Source organism: Sciurus carolinensis, chromosome 2, assembly GCF_902686445.1.
Source record: "Sciurus carolinensis chromosome 2, mSciCar1.2, whole genome shotgun sequence".
NCBI lineage: Eukaryota > Metazoa > Chordata > Mammalia > Rodentia > Sciuridae > Sciurus > Sciurus carolinensis.
The window spans coordinates 164,619,721-164,641,615 of record NC_062214.1 but is presented as its reverse complement, the minus strand read 5'-3'; the positions used below and the strand labels follow the sequence as shown (position 1 = coordinate 164,641,615).

General features: G+C 37.7%; 1 protein-coding gene across 8 annotated transcripts in view; it reads right to left on the bottom strand.

Annotated features, from left to right (window-relative positions):
* The window catches only part of Fut8 (fucosyltransferase 8), a 311,483-nt gene extending 294,334 nt beyond the window's left edge, over positions 1-17,149 (bottom strand). For 4 of the 8 annotated variants that reach the window (XM_047539067.1, XM_047539069.1, XM_047539066.1 and 1 more), the window contains exon 1: positions 15,771-16,489. The gene's annotated coding sequence lies outside the window, so the exon portion shown is untranslated. Of the gene's footprint in view, positions 1-15,770; positions 16,490-17,026 lie in introns of those variants that run through there. The other 4 variants (XM_047539070.1, XM_047539071.1, XM_047539068.1 and 1 more) reach the window with 2 other exon arrangements.
* Positions 17,150-21,895: the final 4,746 nt, after the last annotated feature.

The window sequence follows — 21,895 nt, the reverse complement described above, 5'->3', positions numbered from 1 at the left end:
TAGCAGCAGTAAATCAAATGTTTGTCAGTCCCCCTGCTCAAAATAAAGTTGCTTCTTGCTGGGCACCGAAGTACACACCTATAATCCCAGAGACTTGGGAGTCTTGAGACAGGAGGACAAGTTCAAGGCTAGCCTCAGCAACTTAGCAAGACCTGTTTCAAAAAATAAAAAGGAATAGGAATATAGCTCAGTGGCACAGAGCCCTTAGGTTCAATTCCTAGTACTGCATAAATAAAGTATGCAAGTAAGTAAGTAAATTGTTTCTTAAGCTATACCCCTATAGCATCCAGAGATGATTGATTTCAAACATGTTGCTGAAATTTTTTAATAAAAACTGATTTTGAAAAATAAACACTTATCAAAGATCTCGTCAAGGTCATTTACTATTGCTTAAAAAAAGAACAATTTTCGAAAAAACAGATAAGCATTCTCAAAATATTAATGAAGGGTGTTCTGAAGCATATAAAAATACACTCGATTAATTTCATTAATCGCCCAGAAAATGCAAATGATATACAACTATACACCTATTAAAAGAGCCAAAAAAATTTTTTAAAAGAACTGAAGTATAAGGAACAACTAGAACTCTCATACGTTGTTGATGCAAATGCAAAATGGTAGAACCACTTTGGAAAACAATTTGGCAGTTTCTTGCAAAATTAAACATATTTACCATATGATCCAGCAATCCCACTCCTGGGTATTTCTCCAAGTAAAATGAAAACTTATGATCACACAAAAACCTAACATGGATATTTATAGCAGCTTTATTCATAACTCCCAAAACTAGAAACATGAAACATGCAAATGTCTTTTAACAGATGAATAAACAAACCATGATACATCCATAGTAAGGATTACTACCCAGTAATGAAATGGAACAAACAATTGATACATGCAACAACATGAATGAATCACAAATGCATTTTCTAAGTAAAAAAGGCTAACCTAAATGTCTGTGTAACTATAATTCCGTTCACCTGATATTCTGGAAAAGCAAAATAGCCATGGGAACAGTACACAAGGGAGTTGAAGGTATAGGGGAAGGCTAACTACAAAGTCAGTAGCAGGAACTCTGTTTTGATTAAGGAGATGCATCTGCCAAAACCCACAGAACTACACATCACAAAATTGAATTTTACTGTACATAAACTTTAAAATGAAAAATAAAAAGCATGTACAAATAAAGAAAATATATTAAATTGGGGGAAAGAAAGAGTTTTAACTATTAAATTTAGAAATGGCTATCTTCTAGAGATAACAGCTGCATCTGTGTAGATAAAATGCAAAATGCTTAATACAAGGCTTATCACACAGAAACTTATAAACAAATACTAATTCCTTTCCCTTTCCCTGCTTCTCATTTCTAAATATATGAGACTAACACAGAGAAATGTAAGATAGGAAATACAGAGTATCCTGAAAACATAATCTAAGTTCCTAGACTACCACTATTCTTCCTATTTACAAAGTAAATAAATCACCTTTTTATCTAAGCCATTTCTGAATTTTTTTTTAATGCTTCCCATTTTCTCTCTAAGGAGGCAAAAATAGTAAGTTATCTCTTCATTTGCTGTAGCCTTCAGTTAATTTATTTTCAGGATTAGTGGCTATTAATATACATTACCCAACCCTGCAATCACACATTTGAAGAGGTAGAAATAAAAAATAAAACCACAAATATATAGACTCAACAGAGCTGCCTGTTTACATTCCAAGGAGTCAGGAACCTTCAAGATAGCTTTCACTGCAAATTTTAGTCAGGTTTTAAGTATTCAGTGCAGGAGTGCTCACTCTTCACTACCTTACATGTCACCATTCTACTCACTTAAGCTAGGTAATAAAGACATATGTTACTGAGTCTGGTGTGGTGGCACACACCTGTAATCCCGGCAACTTGGGAGTCTGAGGCAGGAGAATAGCAAGTTCAAAGCCAGTAACAGCAACTTAGGCCCTAAGCAACTTAGCAAGATTCTGTCTTAAAATTGAAAAAATTATGGCTAGGGTTATGGCTCAGTGGTAGAGCACTTGTCTAGCGTGTGTGAGCACTGGGTTCAATCCTCAGAACCACATACATACATACATAAATGTATTGTGCCTGTCTACAACTAAAAAAGAAATTTTTTAAATAAATTATAAAGCAGGGGATGGGGGGTTCTAGGGATGTAGCTCAATAGTTAAGCATCCCTGGGTTCAATCCCCAGTACCAAAAAAAGAAAGATATATGTTACTATGTGTTGTTCTGCTTTATATGCTTATTCACTGATATTAATCAGTATCTGAAGAAAGGCAATAATATATGCCAAAAGTAAAAACACATACTTGTAGTAGATTAAGGCAAAAATCTCATAAGTTGACAACATATAATACATTTCTAAAAAAGCTTTCCTCAGTTTGTCTGCCCAGAATGCCCTCATTTATTCTTTGATGCTAAGCTTAAATGTTACCTCCTTTCAATACAACCATCCCCATTCATCACATCTTAATAGAAGTGCCACTGTCTCCTCTCCCTCTTTCATAGCAATTACCAAATTATAATTATTAATTTATATGTTAGGAATAATAAAAACCTGAACTGTTAAAGTAACAAATGAAATAAAAATGAACAGGTGAAATAGACAAACACTGCAGTAATAAAATACATAGTTTAACAACTGAATAGATCTGACAAGGATTCAATGACTAAGAATTCAAGTTTGGATAATAGGAAGGATAAGACAATAATAGAGAAAGGAAAGTTCGAAAGAACAATTCATTTTAGAAAAAAGAAAATTCAAATTGGGGCATGTTGAGTTTAGAGGCATGACAATCAAGTGGCAATCTCCAGAAGGCAACTTACGTTCAGGAACTTATGGTAGAAGAATCATCTGTAAAAGTGTTGTTTGGCTGAAGCCAAAGGAGCAGTTACCATTCCAAGGGAAAAGGACTAGAGAAACAAGTACAAGGCAAATACTTAAAAAACAAGTTGAGCCTGTAAATGAAGAGTAGCAACCAGGATCTACAGGAGAACAAGGAGGACTACAAAGTTATAAGGAGAATGGAGGAGGACAAGGGGCTCATAGAGACAAATCTGAAGCAAGAAGACTACAAAAATCCCTATTTGGCCATTCAGAAAGTCACTGGTAACAACAGAGAGAATAACTGCTGTGAAAAAGAAGGTAACAAAATTGACACAACAGACATACTATTTCCCCACTTTGGGCTTTTGGACAATATAAAAGAAAAAATAAAAAGGGAGGGGGCAGAGGAAAAAGGGGAAAGAAGAAAGAATAAGGTGTTTGTGATATTGTCAGAGATGACTGAGATAAAAAATGATAGAAGAACTTATAAATGGAACTACAAGAACTTATAAATGGAGCTACACATTCTAGCAGGTAGAATAAATAAAATAGGTAGCCATGAAGCAAAAACGACACATCCCTGGTAACAAAAAGGAAAGAGAAATTAGCACAAATTAAAGAGAAAAAGCAAAGATGAAGTAGCTTCTACTGGATGGTCTTAATCTCCTTACTCTACTCATATGGGGGAGCGGAAATTAACTGGAACAACCTGTGAAGTCCAAGAGCAGTATATTGGAATCAGACACTAGAAACGTTCTGAAATAGCCCTTATAGGAAGTAAAAAAAGAAATGCCAACCAACATAACCAAGTATATTGGAACATATTTTCTAATTAATTGCTCATCGCATTTCACTTAATTAGTAGAGCGGCACAAATTCTCTAATTTATTTGATCTGATTGTTATTCTTTTGAAACTAGCCTTTGTATCTCCTCTAAGGTAATGATGTTCTTTCTGTGTGTCTTCTGTTCTGTTGTAATATTAACCCATCTATTCTTTGTTATGTCACAAAACTTTTAGATGAATCATTCTTGCTGCTTTAATGTGGTTCTAGGCTTGCTCTGATGTTCTGCATAAATATGAAGGTAGAATTTAATTACTCAAGAAATCCTTAATATCAATTTTCTTAACAAGTATCTAAGAGAACTATATAAAGAAGAATTTTAATCCTAGATATAGCTATATCATCTGACAGATGCCCATTTATTACTATGACTAAAAATAAAAATCCCTGAGAAAATATGAATGATGATGGTCTTTAATACTTTGAAGGTTCAGAAGTTTTAGAAAGAGGTGTTTCTGTACCTTCACACTGGAATCTTTCCAATTAAACAATCTGTATGTAGGTACTTTATATGTGTTAAAGTAAGTATGGAGTATCATATATTCAAAAGAATATTCTTGCCATAAAATTAGTTACTTTAGAAAGCTTCACACTTACTCCTAGAATGCTGCCATTACATAAAAAGCTTGGGGAGTCGACTTTTGGAATTGCTTTAAATTCTTAACACAATTTTTACAATATTGTCAGAAATGACGAATCTTTATACATTAAAAATAGGTATGATATGGGGATATTTCTGGTTATCATAAAGTAGTTTACCTATATTAGAAATACTACTTTTGAACAGAAAATGTGACTATAAAACATGAAACAAATTTCCTTATGCTGCTGTAATGACCCATCATTAACATATATTTATAGATTATTCCTCTTCTCCATAGTATCTGCTCTGTGGCTTACCACTCACACATTCTAAAATGTGGGGTAAAAATAGATTTCAATCATTTTATAGCCATACTTCCCACTATCATAAGTAATAAGAAACCCCTGAAGGTGTCTAAGAGTCAAATTATTGAATATTTGAGTAGTGACAACACTCTGATCTTTAAATTTAGCTAGCTGTTATTTGATGCCTCTTTTTTATACTGTACTGAAAGTGTACATTACCCCTTTGGCATATACCTGATACCAGCCTATTCAGTTTTTTACTCCTTTTACATGCACATGTACAAACACACACATACCCTATTTAAGCCTCTATATGAGTATTTTTGTCCTAGCTTGTTACCTGAATGTTACCTGTCAGCTTTACCTCTAGGACAATCTTCCCATCCATTTTATTTTGCTCTTTGAAGAACAGTCTAAGACCTCTTGGCTACCTTGAGCCCAGCTTGGCACAAACTTAACCTACAGTTGTTCCACCCTTCATTCTACCACCAAAACAAAAAATAACTGAAGAAGTATAATTCTTCTCTCACCTTCATAAAAAGTTTCAAACACTTCTATAGCTCCACCTCAGAGAATTAGTCAACTGTGACTTTATTTTCTTCAAAAATATTTATTAACTAAGCATTTGATTAACTCAATTCTCAGAGTTGTACACATAAATTAAGAAATACCCAAGAAAATGTTTACTCATTTTGATTCTTACAATCCCAACTTTGTTCATTGCTAAATCATCTATTAGACCATATCTTAATCTGTTCAAAATGCTATAACAAAATACCTTAGACTAAGAAATACTTTTTATACCTTTTTTTTTTTTTTTTTTTTAAATGTGGTGCTAAGGATCAAACTTAGGGCCTCACACATGCTAGACTACCACTGAGCTACAACCCCAGCCCCTAGACTGAGTAATTTATAAACAACAGAAATATACTGCTCACAATTATAGATGATAGGAAGACTAAGATCAAGACTCCATCAGTATGTGGCAAGGGTCTACTCTGCTTCATAGATGGCACCACAGTACCTTATATGGCAGGAGGGAACAAGTTCCCTCAGACATCTTCTATATGAGCACTAACCCTATTCCTGAGGGCTCTGCCCCCGTGACCTAATCACCTTCCAAAGTCCCTACCTCTTAATACCATTATATTTCAATATGATTCTGGGGAGGATGCAAACATTAAGACCATTGTAGACATAAGTCTCATTTACTGATTCAGAGAAGGAAAATAAAGAACAAATAATTATATTTAAGGGAAATAGTTAACATACATTTTAGGGAAAGGTCCTTGATTTTCTACCTAGCTGTGAAAACTGGAATATAAGAAAATAATTTATTTTACAAAAAAAAAAAAAAAAAAACAGACCCAAAGGGGTGAAGTAGCTTACACAAGTTCACATGTTTGGTGGCAGAGCCAACACTAGTAACCAAGTCTCCAATTCCAAATTTAAAGATTTTCTCTTTTACCCATTCATTCAAATTACTAAACAGGAATATGCCAAAGGAAAGGAGGCAGGCACGGAAAAAAAAACTACACATTCCATTAATGTCAAATTTTTAGAAATGACAAAACTATAGAGACAAAAAAGCAGATCAGTGGTTGCCTAGAGTTGGAGATAGGAGCAGGGATTGACTACGAATGGGCAAGAGGGAGTTTTTGGAAGATGAAAGCGTTCTAAAACCAGAATGTGATCACTGTTGTACAACTGTATAAATTTACTAAAACTTGATCTGTGAATTTCATGATATATAAATTATACATCAATAAATTTTTTTAAAAAATTACTGAGAAGGGAAAGCTCATTTTCAAAATTGCTTGACTTTGTTTTCCCAGATTGTAAACCTAATTAACCCCCAACAAATGTAATTTTCTTTGTTCTCAAATAAATAAATTACTGAGAAGGAACTCAGTAATTAAGGAACTTAAACAACTCAATAGCAAGAATACAAATAACCCAATTAAAAAGTGGACAAAGGCCCTAAATAAACATTTTTCAAAAGAACACATGTAGAGCTGGGGATGTGGTTCACTGGCAGAGTGCTTGTTTAACATGCATGAGGCCCAGGGTTTGATCATCAGTACCACCAAATAAACATAAACATACATAGACAGACAGAAGCCAACAGGTATATGAATAAATGCTTGTCACTGCTAATAACTATAGAAATGTAAATCCAAATCACAATGATACATCGCTGGTGGGACTGCAAATTGGTGCAACCATTATGGAAAGCAGTATGGAGATTCCTCAGAAAACTTGGAATGGAACCACCATTTGACTCAGCTATTCCACTCCTTGGTTTATACCTAAAGGACTTAAAATCAGCATACTATAGTGATGCAACCACATCAATGTTTATAGCAGCTCAACTCACAATAGCTAAACTATGAAACCAAGCTAGGTGTCCTATACAGATGAATGGATAAAGAAAATGTGATATATATATATATATATTGGAAATTACTCAGCCTTAAAGAAGAATGAAATGATGGCATTTGCCAGTAAATGGATGGAGCTGGAGAATATTATGCTAAGTGAAATAAGTCAATCCCAAAAAACCAAAGGACAAATGTTTTCTCTGATATGCAGATGCTAACTCACAGTAAGGGGGATGGCGAGGGAAGAATAGAGTTACTTTGGATTAGGCAGAGGGGAGTGAAGGGAGGGGAGGGGATATGTAAGTAGGAAGGATAGTAGAATGAATCAGATATTATTACCCTATATGCATATATGACTTCATGACCAGTGTGATTCTATATCATGTGCAACCAGAAGAATGACAAGTTATACTCCATTTAGGTATAATGTGTCAAAGTGCATTCTACTGTCATGTATAAAAAATTAGAAAAAAAATCACAATGAGATATCATTTCACACAAGGTAGTGACTACTCACATAAAGACAAAAAGTAAGTGTTGATAAGAAAGTACACAAAGAAATCATTTTAATATTGTTGGTGGAAATCAGTATAACCATTATGAAAAAAACACTATAAAGAGTCTTCCAAATATTAAACATAGATCTACCATATGCTCCAGCAATCCCACTTTTGGGTATACATTCAAAAGATATGAAATCAGTATGTCAGAAATATTTGTACCACCATGTTCTCTGAAATATTATTTACAATAGCTAAGATATGAAATCCACTTAAGTGAATCCATCAATGAGTAAAGAGAATACAGTATGGTCCCTCAGTATCTGTGGGAGATTGGCTCTAGAATACCTCACCTCCACAGATAAAAGCACAGAAACCCAAGCATCTTATATAAAAAGGCATAGTATTTGCCTATAACCCATGCAATCCTATCATATACTTTTTTTCCTACCATATACTTTATATAATCTCTAGGTCATTTATAATGCGTAACACAATGCAAATGCTACGTAAATAGCTGTTATACCATACTGCTTATACCATACAAGAAGGAAAAATGTCCGTATGTGTTCAGTACAGATGTAATTTTTTTTCCCAAATATTTACAATCTTCAGTCTCTTAAAGTTTTGTGTTTTGTTTGCTCACTGCAGTAATGGGGAGCAAACCCAGGGCTCTGTGCATGCTAGGCAAGTGCTCTACCACTGAGTTACATCCCCAGTTCCATCAGTCTGTTAGATACAGGGCTGCAGAGGGTCAAATGTCTGTGCAAACATATGTAAAGTGGAATCTTATTCAGCCTTAAGAAAGAAGGAGGGCTGGGAATATAGCTCAGTTGGTAGAGTGCTTGCCTTGCAAGCACAAGGCCCTGGGTTCAATCCCCGGCACCGCAAAAAAAAAAAAAAAAAAAAAAAAGAAAGAGGAAATCCTGTTGAAGAAGTGAAAAACAGGCCATTCTGGCATATTGATAATTTTGAGTTAAAGGCACCCAAAAAGCAGCAGGTGAAACGAAATCATTCTAACTTTCCATATCTTAAAAGCAGGAGATGAAATTCCCACATGAAAGATACCTTCTCCATACTAACGGGAATAACATTCTTACTGAGGAAAGGAGGCTGAAATGGAGAGAATTCCATACAAACCTTGTTAAAATACCTATCATTTAAGCCTCCTCATATAATCTGGTTATGGTTTTTTTGTTTGGTTGGTTGGTTGGTTTGGTATGGTTTGTTTTTGTTGTTGTTGTTTTAGGAGGTAATCAGGGAATTTGGATGCTTCTTCACAAGTTACTTTTTTTTTGGTTGGCGGGGGTTACTAGGGATTGAACCCAAAGGCACTTCACCACTGAACTACATTCCCAGCCCTTTTGAGACAGGGTCTCACTAAATTGCTGAGTCTGGCCTCAAACTCATGATACTCCTGCCTCAGCTTCCTGAGTCACTAGGATTAAAGTTACTATTTTTCATTCACCTGTGTCTTTGGACTTCATCTCCTTATGAAGGCTTCTGTGTCACATAAAACTTGTATAAAATAAATATGTATACTTTTTTCCTATTGATCTATTTTATGTTAATTTAATTCTCAGGCCCAGATAGGAGGGGGGAAAAAAAACCTGAAAGGATAAAGTTTTGCCTACCCTACACAGTCACTGGAATGAAACTGGACAACATTATACTAAGTGAAATAAGCAAGGCACAGAAAAACAAATACTGTATACATGGTATCACTTATATGTGAAATTTTTAAAAAGGCAAATTCACAGAAGCAGAAAATAGAGTGGTAGTTACCAGGAATGGGGAGGCGGGAGATGTTGATTGAAGGGTACAAAGTTTCAGTGCAAGATGTTTTATACAGGATGAGTAAATTCTGGAGATCTAATGTCTAGCATGGTGACTACAGTTAGTAATACTGTCACATATACCTAAAATTTGCTAAAAGAGAAGATCCTAAAAGTTCTTATTACACACACACAATGGTTAACTATGTGAGGTGACGGACATGTTAATTAGCTTGACTAGTAATCATTGTAGTAATTACTAATTGTAGTAACCATTTCATAATGCATACAAATAGTAATAAAATTATACTCCTTAAATTTATATGATTTTATTTACCAATTATACCTTAGTAAAACTGGGGAGAAAAAAAATTTCACTTAAATAAATAAGGAATTCTGATTTTAACTTTAAGATCTGACAGCTCTCAGGAAACTATAAAAAGTACTATATCACTAAAACACAAAAGAAAGCAGCATTTTTCCAAACTTTAGGTCCTTTTCCCTTTAGAATTTCCAAAAGTTAAATACCTTACTTTCCAAGTTTACATTTGCCATGGAAACAAAGTATTAAGAACTGTACATACATACAGAGGGAATTTGTACACAATTCCTATTAAAACATTTATCATTATTTCATTTTAGGAACTATCTGTATTGCTCCAAGTCTCTGCAGATAGTTACAGAACAAAGGATATGTTCTCTTACCTCTTATCTGGTCTAACAAAACTGTTCCAAACTTCTCTGGTGATTTCATCTTCATTACATCTTTATGCCATTATAATTTAAACACTAATAGAATCTCTTTATTCCTAATTGTACATCAGTAGGTTTGTTTAGTTCATTATTTGGCCCATTTTTAGTAGACATACATGTCTTCAGCTTACTTAGCATTGAGAACATAACATTATCTGCTTACTTACAAATTTAAAATATTGAAAGTAACACTGTATCTCTCATCCTAGCATAACTGCCAAACTATCAAGCTGATACTTCTAATATTTGAAGTATCAGCTTGATAGTTTAAAAAAAAAAAGTTTAGCAAATGGAGGTCTAATTGTCTCTAATTTTGTCAGAGGAAGCAGTCAGGATTACTCACTAAACCTCCATTCCTAGCACTGCTGAGGCTCAATTTTACCAAGCATAAAGAAGAGTTTTTTGGCCAAGAATTTCAATTACCTCCTTCCTAAGCCCTAGAATTTCACTAAATTCTCTAAAAGAAAAGAAAAATCTAAAATTTTATGAAAAGAAAGCAAAATGTTTATCCTGGTTAAACTCTAATTTTGAACTCTAATTATTAATCTTTTGACATTTGGTAACTGAATTAGTTATTCAAAGAACTCTAGGCACAAAAACTATAACAGAATCTCTACTAAAAATATTTCACCCTTAGGTACAAGCACAATTCCACCTGTTGGAGAAACTAAATCAGATTCCAAATGATTAGAGCTCTCATTAACAAATACATTTACTCCATGTGAACTTTTCACAATAGCTGGCCTAAAGCTGCTTACAGTACTCCCTTAAGTAAAGGATATTGTTATTCATTTTAGTTTAAGAGTTCTCTTTAGCTGGGTGTGGTGGCACACACCTTTAAATCCAGCTACTCAGGAGGCTGAGGATGGAGGATCACAAATTCAAGGCCAGCCTAGGCAACTTAGCAGGAGACCCGGTCTCAAAATAAATGATAAAAAGGGCTCAGGATGTAGCTCAGTGGTAGAGTGTTCCTGGGTTCAATCCCCAATACAAGTAAAAAAAAAAAAAAGTTCTCTTCAATGAACACTATTTGATATCATTGCCATGAGGCATACAAAACAGGTAAAAATTTTGTTTTCATAAAAATCAATTCCCTGTAGTCAGGAACTCTATAGATTAAGATAAAAAATAAAGGACATGAGAATGCACTCTAGGAAATTAGAAGAAGGGATTATATTAAACATTAAATAGAATAAGTATGTGACTGATTCATGACCCTTAATCATGAATCATCTTCCACACCCCTTTGTTTTTTTTTTTGGTGCTGTAGACTAAATTAGGGTCTCCTACATTCTAAGCATGTGCTCTAATCACTAGGCTATATACACCACTAGTCCCATCTCCCTTTTCATATGAAGTTACAAATTTATTTTTTAATAAAAAATACTAAAATTTTTCAGGGCATGGTGGCAAACATCTGTAACCCCAGATACTGAGGAGATTGATGGAAGATTATCACAAGTTAGAAGACTAGCACAAGCAATTTAGCAAGCAAGACCCTGTCTCAAAAATGAAATTAAAAGACTAGACATGTAGCTCTGTAGTAGAACACTTGCTTACCATGTGCAAGGCCCTGGGTTCAATGTCTAGTACCACCAAAGTATAGAAATGATTTTCTTCTGGTCTGTTGCCTACTATCTCAAAAAGAAACAAATTCATTATAACAAACCTACTGTAACATTATGAACTAATGTTTTACCTGGAAACGTCCTCTCAACCCTAAGAAAGAAAAGAAAAAAAAAGAAAAACCCCAAAGTAAATTCTCATATTTCCTACCACTGCCAGGAAAGGATGACAAATAGGAAGAAGAAAGTGGAAGGAGATTAAAAAAAAAAAAAAAAATTCCCTTACCTCCCAAGAAGGCTGGTTACTAACTAGTACAATTTTTGATCTCTCCCAACTTCCCTCACTTCACTGATTGCCAGTGTCCCAAGCAATGGATTTAATACGAAAACTACAAATTATATTTTTCCAATTTTTCAGTTATCAAGATAGTACTATCAATTGTATTCCAAAAATAGAAAAATGATTACAAAATAAGGTCACTTATAAACATTGGTAAGCTTTTACAGCTTGGTTTCTAAATACTTTTATAACATATACAAATTTATTCTGTTCTAGGTATTAATAGTATTTTGATATTTCACTTAAGGGTTTTTCCCTTCAACTTTTTATAACCAAGACTATCAAAGAGAAAAGTTTTTAAATAGTAATATGTAAGTAGAATACTAGGTTTTAGCAAATAAAGTCTTCTTAAAAGAAACCTTAAATGAAATTAACCCTATAGCTCTGCTTTCAGTTAGTGTACAGGAAGTAACTGACATTCATGGCTTCATACCATAGGCCCTTATTTGCTTTTTCCATTGAAAGGAAAATGTGCAGTATCATATAAAGTTTACACAGGTTATATATTCAAAATATTTTAGAGATTGATATTATGTCCTTTAGTTAAGGAAGAAAAACCTCTGCCAGTTGAGTGATGCTTAACTTTATTGGTTTGATTTCTAATCATTCCAAAAAGTAAATTTTGAGATGAGGAAGGGTGGTTGAGGGAGGGGAAATGTAGACAAGAGAAAATGTAGAGAGAAGAAGGTTGAAACTTGATACTAATCAATTCAAACATATTTTAAATGCACACACACACACCCATATAATAATATTTTGTTGAGTTTTTTTTAAGGCTCTTTAAAAATTTGTCTAGCCAGGTGATGTGGCACTCATCTGTAATTCCAGCTATTTAGGAAGCTGAGTCAGGAGGATCACAAGTTGGAGGTCAACCTGGGCAACTTAGTGAGACTCTATCTTAAAGAGAAATAAAAAAGGCCGGGGGTATAATTCAGGGGTAGAGCACTTGCCTAACATCCTTGAAGCCCTTGGTTCAATCCCCAGTACCACACACACAAATAACAAAAGGAAAGAAAAAAGAAAACTTACTGACTTTAAAAATATTTACTTTTATGTTCATAAAATGGAATGACACACTTTCTTCTACATTTATAAATGTGTTATAAAATGAAATAGGTGCATCTATCATTTAATTAAACCAAGATATTTTCAAATTGCAGTTTATATTAAAACAAAAATAACCATTAAAGAAATAGAAAATTTATTTATTTATCAGCATTGAGATTCTATTTACATAATTTACAGATAACAACCCACCCAACCACTATCCTCAGAAAAGTGAATATGCTAATGATTTTAATATATCAGTTTCTAGGCTTGAATTTAAAAGATATGTGAATGATCAAAAATAAAACAAACCTGATGACAGTTCAGAAATCTAAAGGAACACAGATCACAAAATATCTGTTTCATATTCAAAAGCACAAGTTCAATTTAACAGATCATCTAGACCCCCTGCATTATATTACAGGAGACAGCAGTTATAGAGGTTAAGAAGTATCCTTGGGATACTGTTCTTCAGATGTCTGAAGGTTCCACTTCTTTTTTTAAAAGTATCTGTACTTTTGATAAATACCTACCTACCTTACTACATAATTAATATCTCCTCCTATACAAGACTTTGCTTGAAACATTTTTTAGGAGTACAGATATTATAAAGAAAAAAATTAACACACAAATACACAAAGGGTCAAGAACACATTGCCCTCTGATGTGCTGCACAAGAAGGTTAAGAAAATACTATCACACATGAGGACATATTTTCAGAGATTTACATGAGAAATTCAAGAAACAAACACCTCCTTTCATTATTTCAGATGAATTTAAACTAATTTGTAATCAAAACATATGCACCCTAAAAATAACTAAGTACAGATCTATGCCCACATTAATTCCCCTACTTTTTTAATTAAAAATTTATGTTTCTCCTGGTTATAAAAATCTGGTTTTAAGTGTTTTCAAAGTTCAAACAGCTATTAAGTGATACTTTTCTTTGGCACTAGCTCCCCCTCCAGACCAACCTACTAATGTAACTACATTTAAAACAACAAACGAGGAACACAAGTTTTTCAAATCACTAATAAATTTCAAAATTCAACACTTTTAAGTACATTCCTATTCCTTAAAAATAACTGGTTAGAATTTGTAACAAAACATTGCAAAATGTAATTAGAATGATTGTTCCTTCAATTTTATACATCTTATATAGGACTGATGTGCAGGAAAACAACTTCAAGTGACTTTTTAGATAAATTCACGAGCATTCTTATAAATACTATCTATACATTACCATATTAAAATTATTTTGACTCACTATCCTAGTAAACTACAAGATACCCTTCAGGTTAACTATGTGAGAAAGACACGTTTTTGCATATTTTCTGCAAACTATGCAAGTTTCATACCAGCTGTTCAGCTCAATTCAAACAGAATTCTCAATTTATAGAGCAGCAAAAGAAAAATCCATGCCTCCAAGCCTATTCATCTCTAACTCCCTACATTTTTACATATTAAAGCCTATAAAAACACAATTTCAAATGCTTGCATCTCCACTTTGTCCTTCTACTGTAGTTGTTTATAAATAACATTTTATAACTACCATAGCATTTATAATTAAGACTTTCTATACACACTTTATATTTCACAAGGAAACAGAATCTTACAATTTGGCTTAGTGATTTACGTTAAAAAAAGAGAGAGAGAGACAACCTATACATTTCAGTATGTAATTTCTCCCTTAAACTACTTTCTATACGATGCACCCTTTTTAAAGACTGGGCATAAAACATGGAATTTCAATTTAATCCAGAAAATAAATATGCACTTACAGTCCAGAGATGAAAAAAAATTAACTAATGAAACCTACGTACAGTTTCTATAGAGTCAAGTCAAAGTCAAGTTAGTTACTTGTGACAAGTTTAACTCCGATACAAAATTTGCATTGCACTGTTCTCGAAGCCTTGAGATTTGGAGTTATCTACTGGAGTCTGGCTTTCCTGAGTTCACCTTCTTGAGTTAGCTTAATTCAAACATAGGAAGGAAAAACACATCATCTCCCTGCTTACGTCCTCATTCTAAAGTGTAATATGCACCAAAACGCTACAAGCTCATCGGGGATAAACCCATTAACCATGACATTGCCATTTAACTTAAATTCGTTGCGTCTCTGAGGATTGCAATTTCCACATGAAGAGAACAGGTGCTGCACCCGACAACCTACTCACACTTGCAGGACAAACCTCCTTGAACTAATAAATAAAGATTCATTTAACCTTTCCAAATAAGTTTAGACACTCAAAAGCCGCCAGCTCATTTGCACATCAAAAGGAGGCACTAAGGCACTCAAGCCGTTAACTGCCCTGCATTGGCCCCTCGCCGTGAGCGCATCTTTGTGCGGGTTTTCTCCATGTTTTCTATCTTGAGAAGCACTCCCAGAAACCCCATAACACACAGGCATTCTCCTTCCCAGTCGGTGACTACAGGGACCGGGCGCTGCCGAAAGGGAAGGTAGGTGCAGCCTGGAGATGAGGAAAGATGAGGGACACCTCCCACCCCCGCCCCCATCCCTTCTTTTCTCCTCGGCTTCGGCCCCTGCCTTAAGCAAGGATGCGCGACGCGGTGGCTGTCACAGCGCAGCTCAGCGTCCCGGCTTGGCGGCGGCTGCCCCTCACCCCTGCCCGGGCCGCACTAAGACACCCGCCTGAGCGTCCCGGGGGCTCCCTCCCCACTTTTCCGCGAGCCGCTGGATAAGCAGCAGCAGTTGCAGCAACAGGCCCAGGGGTCGCCCGGAGAAGAGAAGCGACAGCCCCAGAGCCTCCACAGATCCCGCGCTCGCCCAGCCCAAGACCCGAGGCGCGCGGGGCCCGACTCCTAACGCCCCCTTACCCGAGGCGGGAGAGAGGCGGTCTCCGCCGATCCCCGTCACCGCCACCGCCACCGCCACAGCCCTCAGCTGCAGCTGTCCAGTGCTGGGGGAGTGGGAGGGGTGGCTGGGTGGAGGATGCTACTCCCGACCAAAGGGAGAGGAAGAAACGGAAACAGGAACCACGGTCGCCGCTTAACGGAGCCTCCGGCGCCACTGACTGAGGGAGAGCGCGAGGCGGCGCGAGCCGGGCAGTAGCTGACAGCGCGAGACCGAGCGCGAGCCGGGTCCCGGGCGCGCGACCCCGAGTAGCACCAGCCCCATTCCGAGAGGAGAGGGAGGGGACCGGCTGGCTGGGGGCCCGGAGAGGGCGGCGGGGGGCGGGGGCCTGGAGCCGAGGGAACCCGGCCACTAGGGTCGGCCCGAGATAACGCGCGCACGCGCCGGAGCGGCTCCGACAACAAGCGCAGGCGGGGAAGCCTCGGCCAGCGCGGGCGGGCGCGCGCGGATGGGGGTGCGCGCCCCTCAGCGTTCCAGGCTTCTGGGAGAGGGCGCGCATGCGCTGGCCGCTGCCTCCTACGGCGACCCTGGCATGTGCCAGAACTCCTCCCCGCCCCCTTCCTCGCTGCACCCGTGGATAGCGTAGCTGCAGCATCCACCGCCACGAAGAGCCTCGGGCCACAGCGGGACGGCAGAGTTCCAGCTGGGCAGCGATTGCGCGGGGACGCTGGGTCGGGCTCGCACACAGGCGTAGGCCGCCCTCTACCGCCTTAAGGCTAGCGGCCGAGGGGGCGCGAGTTGAGCGCACCGCCCCACGCCAGGAGAGCCACCTCCAGGGAACGCCGTTTTCTTTAGAGCGCTGGTGGGGCGACCGCCCATGCCAGCTCAGTTCGCCGCCCTAAGGTGCACCCGCGCTGGGCATTCGAAGCAGGCTCCTTGCTACTTTTAGGGGTGGTCGCTGTTGCTGCTATAGCTGCTGCTGCTGCTGCTGCTACTGCTGCTACTCTGCCCCTGCTGCCCGGTCCGGCCGCTCCACCGCAGCCCGCATCGCGATCCTACAAGGGCATCGCTCCCAAGCAGCCCAGCGCAGCCCTGTCTTGTGGGAGCTATGTTTCCACTTTCGCGCAAAGAGAAAGACCCCCCAAGAGGGCCTTAGTTCGATACCCGGCCTCTCCCGACCCGCGGCTGCAGCAGCCCTCTGAAGCGGAAGTTTATTGAGTACGGGGAAGAGAACGGCACCGGGAGGGAGGGAGAGACTTTTCCTTAGGATGCTTCCTACCCGCTCCGACTCGGGAATTCCTGGCGCCCGCGAAGCAGAATAGTGGGCCGTAGAGATACCTCAGGCCAGTCCTGACCGCAAGCTGAGCGGGAGGACCTGAGCGAGCCGCCCCGGCACACAAAGTAGTCTCGGGCAGAGGGGTGCCGCAGGGACCAATCAGAGCTGAGAGCCCCATGAGTGGAGTGCGAGCCGGCCAATCAGAGGGCCGGAAGATGAGCTTCCCGTACCGAACTCTTCCCTGTAGCCTCGGGACCTAGATCCCAAGCCCCCGGCGCAGCAAGCTGGAAAGAGGGAATAGTGCCCTGAGGACAAGAATTATTCCTTTCGGCCAGGGTATTTTTTTGTATTCACCGTAGAGCAAAGAGCTGCAGCCTTTTCGATTCTAAGTATTAAAAGGCTCACAAAAAAATTTAAGAAGCTGTGGTCTGCCAAGAATGCAATCTGCCTAATAACCTCATAAATTCAGTGTTTATCGAGATTTTTTCCAGGCCAACAACTGTGTTACAGAGATACAAATAAGACCCTGTGGATTCAAAAAAGAAAACCCCTGCTCTCAAGCAGCTTAGGATCTTCTTAGACTTTTTTGGACCTTGTGACATTGGTTTCTTGTCGGCTTTTAAAAGCACGAAGTACTTTGCCATGGTTTTATGGTTATTTCCCTGTAAGAGAAAACTGAGATGAAAATTAAGTGCCTTATCCAAGGTGAGACTTCTCTTCCACCCCCACCCACCCCCTTTCTGGGGAAACCAGAACTATTTTTTTAGCCCAGAGAGTTTTAACCATTTATTAAATGCACGGAAATGAGTGGGTGGTGTCCGCCCATGAGACATTTGGACTAAACAACAAAATTGTAAGAGTTACACCTTTGAATGTTAGAATTAGACAAATTTTAGATATATCCTGGTTAGATAGGTCAAAAGCGAAACATGTCAGTCTTTTTTTTTTTTTTTTTTTTTTTTTTTCTTTTTTGTCCTAGGGTTTGAACTCAGGGTCAGTTGACCACTGAGCCACATCCCCAGCCCTATTTTGTATTTTCATTTAGAGATAGGGTCTCACTGAGTTGCTTAGTGCCTTGCTTTTGGTGAGGCTAGCTTTAAATTCGTGATCCTCCTGCCTCAGCCTCCTGAGCCGCTGGGACATACTCTAGATTTTGATCTCGCCCCCCCCCCCCCCCCCCCCGCGCGCGCATGCGCGCGCACACAAACACACACACAGTGCTGGAAAATGAACCCAGGGCCTAAGGCATACTAATACTAAAGATGTATTTTACCGCTGAACTACACATACCCTGCCTTGCTAAGTCTGACGTGGAGTCGATATTTACTGTTTAGTGTAAACATAGAATTCTAAAAAACTATCTTAACAGGCATGTGTAACTTTAAGAAAGAAGAGAAACATTTCTGGTTGGTTTAATCATTATAGGTTATGTTCTGTAATACTTTCAGATCTCTTAAGTTCAAAGCTTTACCTTTGCCTTAAAACATTCAAGTTTTTAAATCTAGCCTTCAATTTTTCCTTCCAAAAACCTAGGAATTAGGGCTGGGGTTGTAACTCAGTGGTAGAGTGCCCTGGGTTCGATCCTCAGCACCACATAAAAATAAAATAAAGGTATTGTGTCTGCCTACAACTAAAACAAAATACTTTTTTTAAAAAACTAGGAATTAAAATATTTATCTTCTCCACCCTTTTCCATCAAAATGCAAACAAGAAAAAAAAGTTTGTCTGGGATTTAGCACATTGATGTCTCTGGAATACCGTCAGAAACTAGTCCTTCAGCGATTCTGAACTCTGTTGAGTGTTTCTCAACCTGTAACAGAACACTGTTATCAAAGTCCTTTCTAGGGCATGCCCAAGATTTAGCTACCATCCCAGAACTGGAAATATCAGTTAAATAACTGACATTTGAGAAGAATTCTTTACACATTCCAGGCCAATAATGAATTTCCTGAGAATCACTTATAACAGGAGTACTTATACTGCCTCTTTTAGTGCAAACTAAAGAAAAAAAGTACATTTCTGAGGCTCAAAAGTATAGCTCAGTGGTAGAGGGCTTGCCTGCCATGTGAAAGGCCCTGGGTTCCATCCCCAGCCCTGCAAAAAGGAAAAAAGAAAATACATTTCTACTCTCTCCAAAGAGAAAAAATCCTGAAACTCTGCTGTTCTTTAATAAGGTTGTTTCTGAGAAAGAACCCCTAAAAGATTCTAAACATCATTAATCATCAGATAGTGTCTCTGTCAAAGGTATTTTCTTCACATTCTCCAGCCTCCAGAACTGCTGCTGGGCCCCCTGATCTCCTTCTCTTCTCACTCTAGCTGCTTGCCTCTACCTCACTCCCAGTTTCTAATATTTGCTTCCGCAAGAAATGCTCCATCTTTTCCTCTTCTCCTGCCCTTCCAAATTAGGCTTTGGGCCTAACCTTTGCTTATTCCAAAATTATAGACAAGTTCTTCTCAACAAAAGACTGTACAAAACATTCTCTACAAGAACTAAAAGAACCTTCCCAGTCGGTCACTTTCTTTTATGGGTCAGCCTGGGTCGATTGTTAGTCATCTGTCAGAGCTATGGGGACTTGCATGTGGGGCAAGAAGTCAACTCTTAGACAATGGAAAAGATCAAACTGAATGTTTAAGTGAATACATGACTGGCCATTTTATTGAGAGATTAGCTAGATCAAAGTTAATGAACTTGAATGCTATCACATTTCCTAAGTTGTGAACATTCATGTAGAAACTAGTTTGAAATTTACTACCATTTTATTATTACTATAATAAAAATAATAACCAAAGTGTAATACTGCTGAGCACAAGCCCCATACTAAGCTCTTCATTATTTAATTCTCAAATCAAACCTTTGAGGTGGATCCTATTGTTAATATAGTGGGGAAATCTATAGGGTCCCAGTAGGGGTTGAGGCACTCAGGAGACTCAGCAGCAGCTGCTTAGCAAAGAGTTTAGAAATTTTTCCATCTCTGCCAATGTATAACAACTGAATGTGAGCTCTGGAAATATTCTCAATAACTTGTAATTATTCTTGTTTTATAATCATTGCTGTAACTACATTTCACCGATAGTATTCTATTTTGCAGGAAATCATACAAAGGGTGGTACAGTTATTAGCACAGGCAAGAAGGTATAACCTTGAAATAATGATTTTATCCATTAGGGGCCTCAGTTTTCTCATCTGAAAATAAGGGGGTTAGACTAGATAAATTGTAATTGTTTGCCAGTTCCAAAACTATAAATTTAGCCAATTTGACGTACCATTGACAGTAACTACGAAAATGAAATATGGAAAAATAGTCTCTCTTTTCAAATCCAGTAAGTGTTTTAAGTCATTTTTGAGTCAAATCCTTAAATAGAAACTCTATACCTGCTCATTAAAAAGCCAGAGCTAATCTTTCCCATCAGAAGAGTAAATGAAGTGATTGATTTAAAAGCTGATGAAACTAGCTACTTTCTCTCTGTATGATTTGCCTTCACCGATGAAATACCGGTCTTTTTCTTTGGGTCAAGGCAGCATATACTTCACACCACTGATTTCTTATTTACCATCTGCTTCTATTTCTTCCTTATTAATGGAGTTTCTTGTTGTTTTTATTTGCCTTTTTTTTTTTTTTTTTTTTTTTTTTGGATAACTACCCAAAATGTAGCTACAAGAAGGGCAACTCTATTAACCTGAGTCAATCAGTAAATGAATTCCCAGAATGGTAAAGGCTTATAGTGTTTACCCTCTCATTCCAGCCATTAAAAAGACTATCCTTTTCCATGCCCACCCAGACACCCTCCCCCTTTGCAGCAGGGCTGGACTAGGCTATAGCAGGTTGTGGGTATAAATAGTATGTGTCACTTCCAGGTAGAACATTTAATTGCCAGTGTAAGTCCTTACAGTGTTTACTCTTCCCCAGCCTTAAGACCAGTATTGTTGAAGATGGTAAAGCCTCTGTCAGCCTATGTTCCCAAACAAGGACGACTTGGAACAACCCATCCACCTCCCTCATGTAGTTTGAGTAAGTAATACATTTTTGTTGTTTAAGCTGCTGAAATGTGGGTGTATTTTTCACTGCAGTATGACCTAGAATCTCAGTTATAGTAGATTGGTATATGCTAAAATCAGAAAAGTTCCAGACTATACTAATTAATATTGAAAACCAATGTAGTCTGGAGTAAACTGGCTCCATCAGACCAAAAGAAAGAATTTTCAGTCCATGCTTCCATGCTTGGAGGACACTCTCTTTCCCACCAGGCATAAGTAAGTCAGTCTGTAACTGAATTGCCATGGGTAGCAGTAGTACAACTTCAAAAGGAATGAATCTTAAAACAAAGTAAACATACTGACAATGGCAGAGCTAGAAAAACACTTGAAAGTTTGAGTGAATTGATGGTCATATCACTCCTGAAGGCTGCTCTTCCTAGATTTTTAATTCTGCAAAATAATAATTTTGTTTGTTCCTCCATAACACTGAGGAAACTGCATTTTTGGATATCTTTAATTTCATCGCAGTTCCTCATAGATTTAGCTCAAGAAGTCAAACATACCGGATGCATTAAAAATTTTTTAAATATAATAGTTCACACTATTGCCTTCAGAAATAAAATATTATCTCTGTTAACAAAGGGAAAAAGTAATTTGGTTTAATTCAGTCTTTTCAGATGAAGAGATTAAGACTTAGAGATATTAAGAGGTTATCAAGTTTGCATATCTTTATTATAGCAGAAATGAGAGGGAGAAAACAACTAATAATTGCTTCGAAAAAATTACCATAGTTTCTAACTCAAGATATCGAAGTATTAAGGCAGTGTTTCCCTGATAATTTAAAACATTAAAGTTAAAACAAGTAGAATTTACTTACTAGTTATGTGACCTTGAAT